This window comes from Leopardus geoffroyi, chromosome A2 (genome assembly GCF_018350155.1).
Source record: "Leopardus geoffroyi isolate Oge1 chromosome A2, O.geoffroyi_Oge1_pat1.0, whole genome shotgun sequence".
Lineage (NCBI taxonomy): Eukaryota > Metazoa > Chordata > Mammalia > Carnivora > Felidae > Leopardus > Leopardus geoffroyi.
The window spans coordinates 49,515,767-49,531,755 of record NC_059331.1 but is presented as its reverse complement, the minus strand read 5'-3'; the positions used below and the strand labels follow the sequence as shown (position 1 = coordinate 49,531,755).

The following is a 15,989-nucleotide window of genomic DNA, read 5'->3' as shown; positions in this document are numbered from 1 at the left end:
TTTTATCTAAACCATCAACCTATGGGTACACTCTATCTCTATACACTGCCATGATGAGTTTCTGTAAACATAGCCCTTAAAAAAATTTAACATTTATTTTTGAGAAAGAGAGAGCGAGAGTGAGCAGGGGACGGGCAAAGACAGACAAAGACAAAAAGAGATGGAATCTGAAGCAGGTTCCAGGCTCTGAGCTGTCAGCACAGAGCCCAATGTAGGGCTCGAACCCACGGACTGTGAGATCATGACCTGAGCTGAAGTCGGAGGCTTAACCAACTGAGCCACCCAGGTGCCCCAACATAGCCTTTTTTTTTTTTGCCTTTCTTTTCCATTGAAACATAAGCTCTGCAGGGGTAAGGATTTATTATGGATACCAGTGTGCTTCACACTTTAGGAATCATTTCACCAAGATGGGTGGTGTGGGCGAATGACACTGGGCAACCAAATAAAAGTGTGAGAGAGTCCTGTACAGAACTATATAGTATGCAGGAGGGGCATTCTGTCCAGTCTTAGAGAAATTCTCAGAAAGGGTGATGATAAGTAGACTGAAGCCAAGATACGGTTGACATTAAGATAAGGAGGCGGGAGGGTTTCTTGGTAGAGAGAGCAGGATATTTGAGGGTTAAATGTTGTTGGGCATGAATGTAGGGTAGATTATGACATTGGGGGTTAGGAGAGATGAGAAGAGGGCAAGATATTTCAGGGGCTTTGTGCCCTGTGCTGATCAGTCTGGACAAACAGATCCTACAAAGTATGACAGAAACCCCAGACAAATGAAGCAAGGAGCCTAGCATCTCCTCGTATGTGTCCCTCACTCATCTAGGGCAGGACCAATGCCCCACCTTTCCCCCACCCTGTCATTATTTAGGTAGATGCTGTCTGGCCTGGAATATTTAGTTAATCCTTGGGTTTATCTTGTGGGTCTGGGGCTCCAGTTGGCTTTCTGATTTACTCCTTGTGGCACCTTCTGGCAAGGTCCCAGGAATGTGAGTGACAAGGCAAAACAAGGCACCCTGAAATTACCTATAATGAAAATGACTGGTAATCTCCAGCGATTACTCTGTGTGAGTGACAGGGTTGCACTTTCTGCAAAACCTTTGCTGTAGCAAAAATGGGTCCTGTGGGGTTTCAAGTTTGAGAGTTATTTTTTCCCCAAATGAAAATAGCTTTAGAACTTTTGGCATCATGTATTGTTTCATTCAGATAATGAGGCTAATTGTGGATATTTAATATATTTTATGAGAAGTTACACTGAATCTCTTTTAACAATATAAACCCAAGCTAGAATGAATGCAATAGTATAATTCTACAGTGGAGTAAGTCAGCTATTTGATTCCAAGGGTCCCATCCCAGGCCCTGAGTTCTTAGAACATCTACAGGTCATGGGAAAAAGGAAGCTTGGGCCAAATGGAGGTAGAGGAACAGCCAATGTGCCTCCTAAAGCTGGAATATGGGGAATGAAAGTAAGACCCAGGACAGTCCAATGGCCCATCTGCATGGACACATTTACTGCCCTCTGTGGATGCCTGCTCCCCGTTATGGAGAATCGTGGTTCAGAGATCATGGGGAGATGCCTTCAACCTAAGTTTCTCCAGACCCATGCAAGGAATTAGAGAAACACTGAGCTGCTTGTTGAAAGCAGAAGTTTGCAAACTCCTTCGGAACCCTAACGCAAATGAATACTGCCTGGGAAGCCAAAATCTATGCCAGATGATGGAGAGGTTTCTCTGCTTGAACCCACACACAGCCACTCTTTTCCTCCCTGGGACACTCTCTGGTGTCCCTGTGCCATTTTTAGAACATGCTTTGTAAACTGGCTACACGTATATGCACAGGATTTTCAAATTCGGTGTAATTTTTATATATTTATGTATAGCTTTTGCATACATATGCACATATGTATGTGTATATACATACATAGACACATATGTATTTATGAGAAAATAAGTCCAACCTCAGTCATGCCTAACCCCAAACCAACCCACACCTGGCCTCAGGTACTTTCTTGGATCCATACCAGGTTTCTGAGTGAGCTGGAACCTCTGTCCAACAACAGGATGTCAGGCATCATGCTGTCAAAAATGAATGGTTTCTAGCCTGCATTACTGACCACAGATTTTCCATCCCAGTCATGCCTGTCGCTCTTCCAGGTGAATATCTTTGCTGTTATGAATGAAAGTTCAGGGTAGGTGTCCATATTGTAGAGTACCAATTCCTGTATCTATAAACATAAATGTGTACTGTACTTCGCTCCTTCCCTCTGTCTTATCCAACAGACTGTGTGCTTCCATCTTGTTAATGCCTCATCAGCCTTTGAGATGCAAGTCACTGTCACCTCCCCCAGGAAGCCTTCCTTGATTTCCCTAGGCAGATTTAGGTCTTTCCTCCTCTCTGCCCCTAGAGCACTCTGTGTTTTCTGTACAATCAGCCATTCTACCACCTCTTCAAATTTTTTGCCATATTTGCTTACTATCTGTACTATTATTTGTCCACTTCTTTCTGCATATAAACCTTAAATCAATTAACTTAAACCACAAACAAAGGCAAAAAACTAGGCCTCATTCTAGATAACAATATATATGAAAGCATGTTCTTGACATTAAAAAGAAAAGAAACCAAAAAAAACCAAAACAAAAACTAGATATGTGTTGTTAGGATCGAGGGTAAAAAATAAAAAAAAAATAAAATAAAATATAGAGATTTTGTGAGGGAAATAAAATGACAGAAGAGACTTGTTATGCCCTGTAAAACCCTGTAATTATGTGAAATGAGCCAAGACAAGTGCTCCATGAGATGCTTAATTTTATATATCTCCCAAACTTCCATTTTCTGAATTTGGAAGTCAATAACAAGCTTCCTCTACAGAGCACGGAAAATCAGGAAAATGAAAACTTTTATAGTGATCATGTTCTATCACAGTGCCACAAAGACCAGATTCTACATAAAATAAAGTTAAGTGGCAAGAAGGCCAAACCAGGAACCCCAGCACAGGAGCCCACTGTCAGAAGTCACTTACAATGGCTCTGCTTGCAGAGAGAGCCCATAGGGGATAGAAAAGATTAAAGGAACTCAGAATTTCTGTGGTAGAGACCGCAAATGTCAAATTAGTTCCTGGGAATGCTTTGGAGGCATCTGGCCTGGGGGATTTCGGAAATTTCTGGTGACATAATGGTTCCACCATCTGCTGGTGTCTTGTCAGTAATATTTTCATCTTCCTTTAAAATAGATACTTCAATTAAAAAAAAATGGCGCATCAGCAACACCCACTTAACAGGGTGCTAACTTAACACAGTGCTCTTGATTTGCATACTATTGTTTACATATTATGTCAGGTGTCACCTCCATGGAAATTGCTTGATTTTAGTGAATGGTAAAGTATAAGCAGTCATCCTGCCAAACAGGAAGCTGTCCTGCCTCTCTGTTTCCTTGTGGGTTTTCCTCAGATGGGGGTGGATGGGGGAGACCTTAGAATCTGGCCCATTAACTGACTCAGCCAGAAATGACTCAACTAAGAAACTCAGGATTTGGAGACAGATTAAAATGGTGAAATGGGGACCAACTTCCCTTTTAGGCAATCTCAGAAAATGCATTTTCCCCTAAGTTGACCACAGGGGAGAAAGATAATGAGGACCTCAAGGAAGAAGAGATAGAGAAATCCTTAGAGGAAGCTTTCTAAGAATTAGGAAACTAGTTCTGGGCAAGGTAGAATCTAACCTTGGTTCATTTAATCTGCTGCTTCTAAGAAAAATCGCGTATTTCTATAAGCCCATATTCCACTTCAATGCAATACCGGCTTTAATTCTATTTCTATTGCTATTGACATAAATCATCATTTTTTTTATGTCATTGGCATATTATGAAGTAAAGGATTTAATCTTGTCTAAAAAGAAGTGTGGTCTTTTGCTCTTGGCTCCTGGGGTGTACTCTTTGTTTGCCTTGATGCTTCGGGCTAGCAGATAGGAACAGTGTGATTTAGGCAGTGGCGGGGGTTGGGGGCAGGTCATGCCTGGTTGACCTGGAGAGTGAGTTCAATCACATACACACTCAAGCAATCAGTTGTGAGATATAATGGAGCCCCAGTAAATCTCTGAACACTGAGGCTTGGGTGAGCCTCCTTGGTTGACTATACTCTGTGTATTCTCACACATCAATGCTGGAAAAGGAATACATCTTGACTTCATGGGGAAAGGACAATGAAAACTCCATGTCTGGTCCTCCTGGACTCTGTCCTATGCAATTCTTCTCGTGGCTGACTTTAACCTGTACTCTCTCCCTTTGATAAACTGTATTGTAAGTGAAATGGCTTTCAGTGAATCTTTCTAGCACTTACCAAATCCAAGAGTGGTTTTGGGAACCCTCCAAGCTTGCAGCTGGTGGGTTGTCCCATACAACTGATGCAATTTTGAGGAATGCCCCCTCTAAACTTTGTAGCTGACCTAAATTCGTCATAGAAAGATCAACTATTTTTGGCTTTCATGAATATAATCTAAATAGACACACAGAGATATCTTCATAAAGATCATAAAACTAATTGGCCTTGTGCATTGGAAAAATGGCCCTTTAATTCATAGTACAGAGAAATGATAAGGAATAAAATCAACTAAATTTGAGTAAAATAGCTCTTTAAAGTTGAACACACCTACTTTGTTTTTCCACGTCTAAGGGCCACAGAAATTAAGGAGTAAATAGGCAAGAACTGCCTTCTAAGTCACTAGAATTTTCCTATGGGTAGAGAGCCAATTCATCAAAAGATCTTGCTGCTTTTACCTTTAACATAGTTTATTCTTTCAATTTCTTTCCACCTCTACTACCCCCTATGTATTCGAAGCTAACATTATCACCTTAACTAATGAAATACCTCCAAACTGAATCATGGGTGTTTACATATAGCTATTCTTCTACACAACGGCTGGAGTGCTTTCTTTTAAAAATGTAAATTGGACCATGTTGTTCCTTATTTTCTAAACTTTGCTTAAAACTCTTCAGTGGTTTCCCACTTTTAGAACAAGGGCAAGATTTCTCATTTGTTCTACAAATACCTGTGTAACTTGACACCCAACACAGGCTTTCTTGAACCACACTTCCCCTGGTTCTCTTCCCTCTAGCCACAATGGCCTTGGTTCAGGCTTTCCTATTTTTCATGCCTCTATAACAAGGTCTTTGCACATGACTTATCCTAGTTGGTTTGCCTGTCACTTTTTGTTTGTCAGTGTCCACATGTCCTTCAAGCAAACCTCTCATAAGAAAAATATTCAAGGGGTGCCTGGGTGGCTCAGTGGGTTAAGCGCCCGACTTCAGCTCAGGTCATGATCTCACAGTCTGTGAGTTCAAGCCCTGCATCAGGCTCTGTGCCGACAGCTCAGAGCCTGGAGCCTGCTTTGGATTCTGTGTCTCCCTCTCACCTGCCCCTCCCCTGGTCATGCTCTGTCTCTGTCTCAAAAATGAAAACATTAAAAAAAAAAAGATATTCAAGGTGTCCATGAATAAGTTACATAGCTCCCTGTACTTGTCTTTCACAGAGTGTTTTCAAATTTGCAGTTTCATTTCTGTTAGCTATTATTTTATGATACTCCAGTAGACTGAGTTCTTTGAATATGGGTGGATCCATGGTTCTGCACTCTTCACAAGAATCACAGATCATTTTGGTGTAGGTCAGCTTCAGACTGGACTTTGTTCAGATAACAACTGTCAGGTAGGATGCTGGCAGCTGTTCCTTTGGGATGGAATGTTGGTTGAAATGAGTGACTGTTGAATAAACATAGCCACTCAAGATCATCATTTGCATCCAGGACATGCTTGCAGATGTTTTTCCCTAGTGGATTTGTCCCAAACCATTCTTTTCAGAAAAGTGCCTTTGATGTCCAAAAATGGTATGGCTGTGATAATTGGCCAACTTGTAGCCCTCTTGGGCTCTAGTAATGCAGATTGTTGTAAGCGACTGATCCCTTTAGACCCTGGGGCAGCTAAAGTTTGGGACAATGTTGTCAATCATGTCCTGCCACCAGGAGCATTGTCTGGGTGTATAGGGCTCCCTTGAAAGCATCTTTAAAGTTTTTTTTAATGTTTATTTTTGAGAGAGAAAGAGTGCGAGTGGGGAAGGGGCAGAGAAAGAGGGAGACACAGAATCTGAAGCAGGCTCCGGGCTCTGATCTGTCAGCACAGAGCTCAACGCAGGGCTTGAACTCAAGAACCATGAGATTATGACCTGGGCCAAAATCAGACACTTAACCAACTGAGCCACCCAGGCGCCCCTTTTGAAAGTTTCTTAACCAGAGAAGGAACTGGTGACTTGTCTCACTGTTCCTGTAGGTGAAGGGCACAATGAATGAAATCTAGCCCTTGCCTTTCTGCCCATGGAGCATGGGCAATGAGGTAGTCTCTCACCTGGATATAAGGTTCTATATATTGTGTGCCACTGCCATGACAGACAAGAGCCCCCCTGGAGCTTTTTTTTTTTTTTAATTTTTTTTTCAACGTTTATTTATTTTTGGGACAGAGAGAGACAGAGCATGAACGGGGGAGGGGCAGAGAGAGAGGGAAACACAGAATCAGAAACAGGCTCCAGGCTCCGAGCCACCAGCCCAGAGCCCGACACGGGGCTCGAACTCACGGACCGCGAGATCGTGACCTGGCTGAAGTCGGACGCTTAACCGACTGCGCCACCCAGGCGCCCCCCGCCCCGCGCCCCCCGGAGCTTTAAGAAGACTTCATTCAGTTTGTGCCAAGAAAGCCAGGCAGTTGGGGATAGCAGGGCAAGACAAGTCTACATCCTACCGGTGACCCCATATATTTGCATTCACATAAATAGTAGATACTTCTGTCCATTTGTGACTGATGTACCCTTTGGGTAGCATCCTATCTAACAACATAAAAACTTGCACTGGGCTCAACATCCTTTTACATTATCGGAAGACATTTTAATATTACTTTTTTCAATAAGTGACTCTTTAATTATAAATTCAAATGCTATATATATTTCAATTATTGTAAAAAAACGCTTTCAAACTTTTTATCATCTACTTACACAGAGTTTCTCATTTATGTTCTCTATCCAGAATTTGAAGATTTCCTCATTAAATAGTCTCAACCAGGAACTGTTTGTGCCCATTTTATGCATAAGTGGATATGAAATATCTGTTCAGGGAAGCAAGTCCAAGCTTTTATAAAAAAAAAAAAAATGAAAACACTAAGTTTTGAAGTTAGATATAAATTCAGTGTCTTCTCTAGAACTTTTAATTATTTGGTAATACCCTTATAAATAAGATATGTTTCTCCAGGAAGTCTTACATAGATTCTGCGCCCCCCCCCCATCCAGTGTAGTTTACGAAGTATGCCATACCAGTATTATCATTTTTCACATGTGCCAACACATAAAAAAAACACTGTTCTAATGGATATTTGGAATGCAAAGTCTATTAATAGTCTCACTATTTGGTCTGCTGATCAATAGGACCCAGCAGGGATGATGAAGGGGCTAGAAATTGGCTGTGAGGAACAAGGAATATTTATTTTAGAGACAAGAAAATGTAAAGCGACAGTATTACAGGTTTTCTTAACAACAGATTATTGATTATTATTTCTGAAAATGAATTCTCTATAGGGCTTCAAGACAAAGAACTTGGTGTAAATTTTGTATGAAACTGCATGACCTTGCCCAATGTTGAAACTTTTGTAAGCCTCAGCTTGTGCAGGAGCCCAAGGAAGAGCATAACATCCATCCCAGGTGTCACTGGCATACCTTGTGAATCATCTTTTAAAATGAATCGTCTTTTAAAATACATAGTCTGTACCTAGTAAGCATCTGTAATGGAAAGGATTGGGCCATGTGGTAGTGAGTTCCTATCACTTAGAGGTATTCAAGCATAATATACGTGATCACATTTTTAAAATGGCATGGTGACAATTAGATCTTTAATTAAATGTCATTAAGTTTCCTTCCATTGCTGAGATTCCCAGACTGGAGGTAGTAGAATCAACTCTAGAATTAACACTTCAGCTCAGTTGGCTGGCTGTCCAACAGATCTCCAACATGAGACCTTTCGATGGCCCCTCATAAGAATCTCTTCTGTAAGAACATTGACAAGAACCCTCATCCTTCTCAGGAAAGAACTTCGAGTAGCATGCACCTGGAGTGCTTGTTAAATCACACATTGATAGACCTCAATCCCAGAGTTTCTGATTCAGCAGGTCAGGGGCTGAGTGGGCAAGAATCTTTGTTTTCAATAAATTCTCAGGTGATGCTGATCCTGCTGGTCCTGGGACCAGAGTTGAGGATCTCTGCATTAGAGCAAGAGTTCTCAGCCCTGACCGCCATTAGACTCACTGGAGAGATATTTGGACCACAGCTGCCTAGAGCCCATCTGATGTAACTGCACAGAGTGCTGGGTGGTGTAGGTTAAAAGCGCTCCGGGTAACTCCAAAGGGCAGTCAACACCAAGAATGTCAGATTCAACGTGTCTTTATCTCAGCCAGCCCCTTTCACTAGACTTCAATGTTGGCTTAATATTTGCATTAGTTTTGGTATTACTATCTTTCTCTTTTGAACATTTTTTGAAATATCATAGTGACATTTGAAAAACAAGTGGTTTGTACTCTGAGGCTGTTCCAGCCATGAGTCTCACCCCTCCTCCTAATTATTCAAAAGCCGACTCACTGTTAGCAATTAGATGAAAATCTGTAGTCTGTAATTAAGATCAGTATATCTGACAGTGCAAACGGGGCTTGAATATTTTACAATTTATCTTTTTTATCACTTTAGGTGCTTTCAACTATGGTACTCGCAAGAGTAACCTACAATGACTCACAAGTGAGATGGCAACTTGCCATATTTTTATGTTTTCTGCTCAGAGAGACTGAAACACCTTCAGGTAGCAATAGTCGGTTGAACCATGCCAAGTGTTCATGTTCACTATTTAATGATACGGTGACTGTGTGAGGTTAGTTTAAAACGTCTGAATCCGGTTGATCCACACCTTGTATAGGGGTTAGGTTTTAAAATTGGCATGCCTGGTAAAAAGTTGGGCATGGTCAAAATTTTCCTGCACAGTTCCCCCAATCCATGGTATCTAGAGTGCGGTCCAAAGGCCGTCAGCCTGGGCAGCACCCAGGAGCATGTTAGAACCACAGAGTCTGAGCAACCTATTGAGTCCACACCAGCATTTTAACGAGATCCTTGGATGATCACATGAACATTAAAATTTGAGAAGCACTGCCTTAAATTATTCATTAATCGCTAAGGCCTGGGACTGCAGAAGCTGAAAAGTCCAGAATTACTTATTTGGATTCTCTTTGCATTTTTGCTGAGGCTTCACTTTTCCCTAGGAGGGGAGGCCTGCCTCTAGACTGAAGAAGAAAAGCAAGGAGAGCCATTTTTCTTTCCTTCTCTTCTTCTCCTTCTCCTACCGTTTGCTACTGCACAATCCATGTAGTTGAATTAATGTTACTTGAAAATACATGTATTAGATCTTTCGTTGTATTTAATACATTAGCTCAAAAAGTGGACTGCCCATCCAGCAGGCGCCAGGCAGGAACCATGCCAGGTACTGAAGCTATGATAGCCAGGGGGAAGAAACAGTTCCCAACTTAATAGACCTTAGTGTCTGAAACTGTCCAGTTAGAGACACGATTAGCAGGTCTCATTACATGAATAATACATGAATGTGTTCCGTTCAGCTCAGTGTTTGGTTTCCGAATAATTTGAGTGAAGAACCTCTTCTGTTAGGAGTCCCTGTTAACTGACCGCCCATTCTTTAGGCTGAGAGGGCATTTTCTGAGGGAAGCTCCTACTACCAGTTTAATTATACTCCTCCTACAACTCTTGGGAAGGCCAGAAGGGATGGCTTGAAATAAAGGCGACCACGAGCTTCCAGATCCAGGACTCCACTGGAGACTGGAGAATCAATGGCATTGAGAACAAAAGCATCTTCTGGGATGAGGCTGGGCAGCATGATGGCAAAGGTCCCATCTGTCGCTCTGCCAGACCCTCTCAGTACTGCACAGTCCCAAGCACATCTTGAGTGGCTGTCAGTGCCACTCCTGGTATCAACAGTCCCCAAACAGTCTGAATAATTTCATGCTCCTGCTTCCTGGAGGAAAGAGGGGAAAATGCTTCGTTTTCGCTGCCCTCTTGGGATTTTATCAATTGCACTTTCTGGCTGCTTGCTTTCTGTTGTTAACATCTTTCTTGGAGAGGAATGCTTTTTTCACTTCTGCAGGGAAGGAAGGAGTCACCTATGAGATGAGCAGTGATCGCCTAATCCTATGATCTGAATTTCTTCCTGACATCTTAAAACTCCTTACGTTCATGCCAGATGTTTGCTGTCCTCAAAATGCCATAAGGCATTGCTTAGTGTTCTCCTTTCCCATCAATGGCTGGCAGATGTTTGAGGTTTAGTGTCTTTACCTGCCTTTCATCAGTACAGAAACTGTACATCTTGTTGGCTGTTCCTCCCATACAATGGCTGCTGTGTAATGGTGTATCATGTTTAATGAGGAATTGCAACTTGCCTCAGAATAAAAAGAACAAAGAACATATTACAGGATATTTATGTCTAAGTCTATTTACTATTTATGAAGACTCTAACAGCTTAGCAATTTCCGTCACATACAAACTGTAAAGACTGAAAAAACTATAGCTGCTTAAAATTTCACATCCTTAGTTGAATGCCTGATCTAGACTTAAACATTCTATTTGACTATCTTTTTTAAAACAAAGCTGTCGAAGACAACGCTGTCCATTATGTCTTTTTCCTACTATGGTGCAAGTTGAGGGCCTGATGTTATTCCCAGGGGAACTGCTGACTTGGAGAGGGTGGGGTTCCAGTTTCCAGCCTCCCATCGAGGGAGATGGGCTGTGGGGGCAGCTTTCTGCCCTGAGTTGAAAGAGATTCACAAAGTGGCTGGGATGTGCTCTTCCTGAAGACAGGTCATTCCCCTATCTGAACACAGAAGAGTCTCCGAGAAAAGTCTGATCTCACCAAAGTCCTAAATGATTCTCTTAAATTCCGGACACAGAGGAATACTAATTACTGCATATCAGCCATAGGTCAGACCGCATCCTGGGACCTTAGCTTGTGTCATCTCACCCAACCTCAAAAGAGCCTAGTTAATGAATGTGCTCGAATCCCCATGTTGCCACATGAGGTAGCTGAGATGGGAAAATGTTTGTGTCAAAATTATGCTATGTCTAATTCCAAAGTCCTGGACTCTGACCTGAAGGCTGGCCTTTTCTATCAGAGATGCACTGTTTGCTTCCTCTGGGATTAGATGACTTTTCACAGGCAATTAAGTTCTTCTTTTTTTTTGAATTTTCTTTTTAATTTAAATTCAGGTTAGTTACTCCTCTTAAGAGAAATCCATCTCTGAAACCACATTAGAAGCTTGGAACTGCACTAGGTTCAAAATGGCCATGGCAGTTTTGTAAAGAAAGCTCAGAAAATACTCCTTTCTTATCCCTCCCAGTGACATAACTCACTGAGAGTCAAGACAGGGAATAGAAAAGAAAGCTGATGTTTGAAGAATGGATGAAATTGTACAATTAGGCCACTGTTTACTGCTGGAGGCACAATTCTGAATTAGATCGTTTGAAAACCATCTTTTGTTTTATGACATGTTTCTTGTAGAATACTTAAAAGTGCGTAGATCTTTCTTGCTGTTTATAAAAGAGCTGCTCTGAACACATACCTGTTGGTTTGAAGTTTTGCCCCTATAGAGACTTGGGGAGAGAAGACTTCCATTTTTTTCACTGTTTCCAAGTGTCCAGTAAATCTTGCCCTCACTGAAGTTCACATAACTGTGTTCACACTTAAAAAAATGATATGATATCTGAAGTTGGAGCTTCTTAAGAAGACTGGGTGGTCGGTTTTTTTCCCAATCCAGAAGCTTTCTTACCTAACATAAAACTGAGTTTTGAGCTTTCAGGTCAGGGATTGGCTATATTCCAGGGACCACTGGGTGAAATTGTTGCCTCAGCTTTCGCACTGTTCTTATATGTTAGCCTTTGGTATCTTTAACTTCAGGATTTTTGAACATACTGTACCATTCATAATGTCCTGTTCCTAAGTTCAGAACTCAGAGTACGCATTCTCTCTCACAGATCTCCTGCCATAATGATTCTACAGGTTATCTCTGCTGCTACTCCTCAGTTATAAAACCCCAAATGGCACCTTTCTCTCCAAAGGTACATTCCCACAGCCTTCAGAACTGAGGATATTAACAGTTCTGATATATTTTTCTGCCTTTCTTCAGCTTCACACATCATGTTTGTCCAGTGGTTTTCAGCTGGGCAAATGGTGCCCTCAGAGAACATTTGGCAATGTCTAGAGACATTTCTCATAGATGTGCACAACTGTAGGATGGAGGTGCTACTGGCATCTGTGGATGCTGTATGTCAGCATCCAGGGATGCTGCTTAAACATGCTACAGTGCACAGGACAGCCCCCTGCCACCAATAACTGTTCAGCTCAAAATGTCACTAGTGCCATCATTGAGAAGCCTTGTGGTCTAACTATACTGGAGAATGGGTCCTCCTAAATGTACCTATAACTGGAAAGCATTACAGTGGTCACAAGCATGACCTCTGAGCCCAGAAGACTGAGCTTATATGCAAGTTCCTCTAATTATCAGCTGTGTGACTTTGGGGAAGTTATTTAAAATGTCTGTGCCTCACTTTCCTCATCCTTAATATGGGCCTAATGCTGCATATACAATAAGATTCTTAAAATTAAATGAATTGATGCATGCCAAGTACTTAGAATAGTGGCTTGTGCATGGGAGGTACTCAATACCTGCTGCCCAGCACTGTTGGTAACAATGTTGCCACCACTTCATGTACTTGGGCTTGACTGAGGATGATCCCTCTGTGTGGCGCACACCCTCTCTCATGTTGGTTCGTGGTTCAAGCCACAGTTGTGAGACTGTCCTCTTGCCATCCGTGAGAGCAAATGGCTACTTTGTGTCTTCATCACATACTTCTTTTAATGGATCCATGAGTCGTGTCTGACAAGGACTTAGTTGTTGTTCCTTTTCCTTTGGGTTGTGAACTCCCCAAGGAGCTGTGGCTTGTTCTGTGCCAGCCTTATGTGTCCAGTCCCTAATGATAGTAAACACTTCATTAATCATGTTGGTTGGTTTGGGGTCAGGCTCTGTTGACAAGAAAACTAATAGACAAAAGAAATAGTAAACTCTTTCTTTTCAGACTTGGTTTAACCTCTTTAGTAAGTTTTGCAAGTTTACAATAAGAAGCTTGGATTTCAATTGGTTATATGCAGGGTCTTTATAAGCCTAGTAGAAGCTGAACGAAGTGCAAGACAAAACCCTTTTCCCTTCCATCAGACACTGCACACTCATCTCCAGCCATGCCAGCCTCCTAGCCTCAGGGAGATGTACAGCCTAAGTTATTATCTGGTATTAATAATCAATTTCTTCTATAGCCATCTATCTTTATTTTCCATTCTGGCTTGAGCTGTTTACCTTCCCAGAGATAAGGTGACCAGTGGCTACTCAGTGCCGATAATCATCTATAAGTAGAAGAAAAAAAAAGTTGTTTTCTTTTTTTCCAGATTGTGCTATAAATCTGAATCTTTTATAATGAGGGATTTCCCTGACCTGGTTTAAAAATGAACTTGTCAGGCTAAAGATATTTCAGCTCTTTAAAGAGACATGGGTATGTGTAAAATGGAGTCAAAATGGGTTCTAAAGCTACCTTGTGACTAATAGCTAGGATGATATTCTTAACCCCCATGAGCTGTATGATGCCACCTACTTCAGTGTGATGCCCTGAGGATGAAATGAGGTGCATCCAGCACATGCCAAAATAACACTATAAAATGTTGCATAAGGGTTAGTTGATTTTCACAGTTAATTGATCATGATCTAATGTTTAAAAATTCTATGGATTTTTCTTTTTGTCTTTTCTGCACTTTTGGAACATAGACTCATTGCTACTGTTCTGTAGACAGTATCAGCAATCAACATAATCCATTGTGTTTTTTCTCCATTAGATAAGATATAGCTTGTATGGAAAGTTCAAAAACAGAAAGAGGCAGTTTTTATTTTTGCTCTACCTTATGCAGCCATTTTACAACCTGAGTTCTGGAACGAGTGATCTGAGAAGCTAGGAAAGGTCTCTCTTCAACTGTAGTATACTGGACCAGTTGATAGAGCTGCTCTGGGATTTAACATATTACACTGGCTCGTGTTCCTAGCTTTCTATGCCAGTTTTGCAGTGAAAGTTATCCAGAATATAAATTGATAGCAGAGACTCCTTTAGACGATATATGACATCACTAACTGTTCATGATTCACATAAAACTTCTGCTTGTTGAAAATGATAGACATCTTTTGTTTTTTCCTTGTATTTTTTCCTTACTCTGAAAAATTTACAAGCCACTGCCAGACATGCATGCCAGGGACTAACCAATGCATAGTACAAATCATTGACCAATGCATGGGACAATTCAATCAAATTTGACTCTGTGGAAATTTGACTCTGATGGAAAAGACCAATAAGTTTTCACCCAACACCCAAATTGCAAATTTGAAAAGTACCTAGAAAGGCGCTATTTGGGATTGGGTGAGGGCCTGTGCTCACATCCTTGAATATTTAAGTTGCTTTTCCTCTGTTGAGCAACATTGGTGTGGTAAATGAATATGTACACTGCTTCCATTTGGGTGGTGATTGAGAAAATCATCCTCTCCACTAACTACAGCATTCTGTAAGACATGTGATGACTAAAGAGTTGCCACCTTTCCTGGTTTTCAAGAATTATGTGCAACTAGAGAATCAATAAATCCAGAACGTTGTAGAGAGTATATGGAAGCGATGGGGAAACTTTCCAGCTGAGAGAAAATTTTCTGGGTATTTTTGTTGTGGTTGTTCACAGTATTTATTTTACATTCCACAATGTAGACCAGTCTTTACTAGATGCTACAAAATAAATGGACTCCAATGCCTTCAGAGAGAGTCTTTAGACTATTTTCACAATCATTGGAAAGTGCAAAGAACAAAAGACCTCTCTTCTATGAAGGATGTTCCTATCTTCCTTTTTACTTTCTCTAGGTGATGGCCCAGAGCACTCATGATCCAATAGAACTTTTAGTGATGATGGCAGTGTTTTATATTTTTGCTGTCCAGTATGGTAGTCATTAGCTACGTGTGCCCACTGACCACTTACCGTGTGGCTGGTACAACTGAGGAACAAAAGAATTTTATTTAATTCTAACTAGTTTAAAATTTTTTTAATGTTTATTTATTTTTGAGAGAGAGCATGAGTGTGCACACAAGTGGGGGAAGGGCAAAGAGAGGGAGACACAGAATCTGAAGTGGGTTCTAGGCTCTGAGCTGTCAGCACAGAGCCTGATGTGGGGCTTGAACCCACCAACTGTGAGTTCTTGACCTGAGCTGAAGTCAGATGCTTAACCGACTGAGTTACCTAACCACCCCTAATGCTAACCAGTTTAAATGTAAACCCGTGTTTGTGGCTAGTGGGTACCATATGAACTGAGCAGCTACAGCTTAGTTGGTGATATTCATAAGAAGAATAACAACTAATTATTGAGCATCATATTATATACCAAACATTATGTTAAGCATACTACATATACTTATTTAATCCTAATCACAACCCTATGAGGTAGTTAGTAATATTCTACCCCTTTGGTAGAAGAGAAGTCAATGCACAGAGGATAAGCAATGCACTCACCCACCTTTTTTTTTTTTGCACCTGGTTGGGCAGAAAAGCATCACTAAAAATTTAAAAATGGTCATCTCTTTGGTAACTTCTGGGCTGATTAAATTCAGAGGTGACCTACTGAGTAGCTTGGAAAGATTGCAGAAAGACGTATCAACTCCTTGTGCCTACAAAAGTCCCTGACCTGTGGCCCTCTGCAGGAACTAGAAACACTGACCCAGCTTCTCATCTGATGCTGTCATGGAGATTCAGCCTTAAACAAAAAGATGGCGCTGTTTTTGGGCTCCAGGAATAGAGTTCAGC

At 41.3% G+C, this 15,989-nt stretch overlaps 1 protein-coding gene and 1 long non-coding RNA gene across 5 annotated transcripts in view; one reads left to right on the top strand and one right to left on the bottom strand.

The window, feature by feature from the left end:
• Positions 1–15,989, bottom strand: part of GRM7 (glutamate metabotropic receptor 7) — an 872,169-nt gene that overhangs the window by 27,608 nt on the left and 828,572 nt on the right. The window lies entirely within an intron of this gene.
• LOC123605926 overlaps positions 1–15,989 on the top strand; it is a 799,403-nt gene that overhangs the window by 721,543 nt on the left and 61,871 nt on the right. The window lies entirely within an intron of this gene.